General features: G+C 33.9%; 1 non-coding gene across 1 annotated transcript; it reads left to right on the forward strand.

The window, feature by feature from the left end:
• The first annotated feature begins 342 nt into the window (after positions 1 to 342).
• LOC125935886 (U1 spliceosomal RNA) lies at positions 343 to 506 on the forward strand. The gene has a single exon (XR_007461865.1). It is a non-coding gene; the product is annotated as a U1 spliceosomal RNA (small nuclear RNA).
• The last annotated feature ends 1,656 nt before the right edge of the window (positions 507 to 2,162 follow it).

Genomic DNA, 2,162 nt, shown 5'->3' on the forward strand with positions numbered 1-2,162 from the left:
TAGAAGTGGTAAATATTGATCAAATAATATGCATATTATTTCTTTTCAATAACCACACTGCTATTTGAACATGTTATAATAATTTTATTCCAAGATAAATTTAATAATAGAGTATTTTACTTAGAATCTTTACTTATTTATTTTTGTTTCAAAGCATATTATATGCACTATGTCAAAATGCCACTTGAATTATACTACGAGTACACACACATACACACATGTTCACATATGCTTTCACAAAACCTTTTATAAATTAAACACCCGGGTTAGTAGTTTATATGATTGTTTTAGGTATTTTAAAGACAGCTTGTTGTTGGGTGGATTAAAAAATAGAACAAAAAAATACTTACCTGGCAGGGGAGATACCATGATCACGAAGGTGGTTTTCCCAGGGCGAGGCTTATCCATTGCACTCCGGATGTGCTGACCCCTGAGATTTCCCCAAATGTGGGAAACTCGACTGCATAATTTGTGGTAGTGGGGAACTGCGTTCGCGCTTTCCCCTGGAAAAAAAAAAAAATAGAACAACAAAAAAAGAATACATAGATGACGTTTTTAAAATACAATAAATATAAAAAGAAAGAGTAAGGCACTTAGATGTATAACTTAAAATATCTATGTCAACTGTAAGAATATAACGGCATGTCAACAAATAAGAAATGTGACTAAGATTAAATCATGCCCTTTCGTGGTTAAGAAAAGCATGATGATACCAAAAGAAAAGCAAGGAAGAGCTCATAGAAACATAATTGATTTAAATACAGAGGGGCGCTTGGCGGCTCAGTGGGTTAAGTTTCCGACTCTTGATTTCCGCTCAGGTCTTGATCTCAGTTTGTGAGTTTCAGCCCAGTGCCGAGCTCTTCTGCACTAACAGTGGGGGAGCCTGTTTGGGATTCTTTCTCTCCATCTCTCTCTGCCCCTCCCCTGCTTATGCTCTCTCTCTCTCTCTCAAGATAAACTTTAAAGTAATAATAAAATAAAATAAAATCGCATAAAACAAAATACAAAATAAAATAAAATGTAAAAAAAAGGAATATTTTTATGTTTGCTAGTACTCAATAAAATATTATATCTCACTTATGGGATTAGTAAATATATTAAAAATACAATAACAGATGCTCTATTATACTTTGTATGGAGTCTAAGTTGTTATAAAGCATTTAGCAAAATATAATTTGGGAGAATATGTAAGAAAAACTGTTAAACAATGAATGTAACCTTTCCTTCCACTTGTAAAGAGTTATTTCAAAAAATATTCTGAAATTCCCAGAGTTTTTTATAATTTTATTGTATAATGTGCTTTGTATTTTATTATGAATTATTTATATAATGTTTACAAAATAAAAGGAACACATAGAAAGAAATTTAATTAAAATTGCACAAGAAACCTGGAAAATGTAAAAGCATACATGTAGCGTTTCAAAATAAAAATAAACTATATGCTTGGGGAAAAAAAAAGCCTGGATGAAAACACATAAAAATAGTGTGTATGCTGGTTGCCTCCTGCTAGGAGAAATAATAATTGTTACAGGAAAATAATTATGACCAAGTTTAGAAGTAAAAGAAGCGTTTCTTCCTCCCAAGTTTTTTGTTTCCTGTTTCGGAACAGGTTCTGATGAAAAGAAAACCTACCAGTGATATATTGTAGTAAGACATCAGAAGGTGGTTCTGGGGTTTTTATTGGTTTGTTTGCTTGTTTATTATTTTCCATTATGGATAACGATAAGAAGCTACTGAGGAAGAATTGCTGGCCTCCTTTCCATGAGATACTGAAAACTTGATGTTTGTAGGGCCCTTTGTTTAATTTTCACTGTGTGCCACTTCTGTTTCTTCACCTGAACTATGTTTCTTGAAGACTGAGATGAACGGAGGTTAAAATTCGCCTGGGCGGCTCAGTCGGTTAAGCATCAGACTCTTGATTTTGGCTCAGGTTGTGGTCTCAGGGTTTGTGAGTTCCAGTGCTGCCTGGGGCTCTGTGTTGACAGTGCAGAGCCTGCCTGGGATTCAATCTCTCTCCCTCTCTCTCTGCCCCTCCTCGGCTCGCTCTTGCTCTTTCTCTCTCAAAATAAATAAATAAACTTGAAAAAAAAAAAAAAAAGAACTGCATGGTTGATAATGTCATCATTAATCAACCAATTTTACATAACATGCATTTAAAAAAA

Source organism: Panthera uncia (assembly GCF_023721935.1).
Source record: "Panthera uncia isolate 11264 chromosome A1 unlocalized genomic scaffold, Puncia_PCG_1.0 HiC_scaffold_17, whole genome shotgun sequence".
NCBI classification, from domain to species: Eukaryota; Metazoa; Chordata; class Mammalia; order Carnivora; family Felidae; genus Panthera; species Panthera uncia.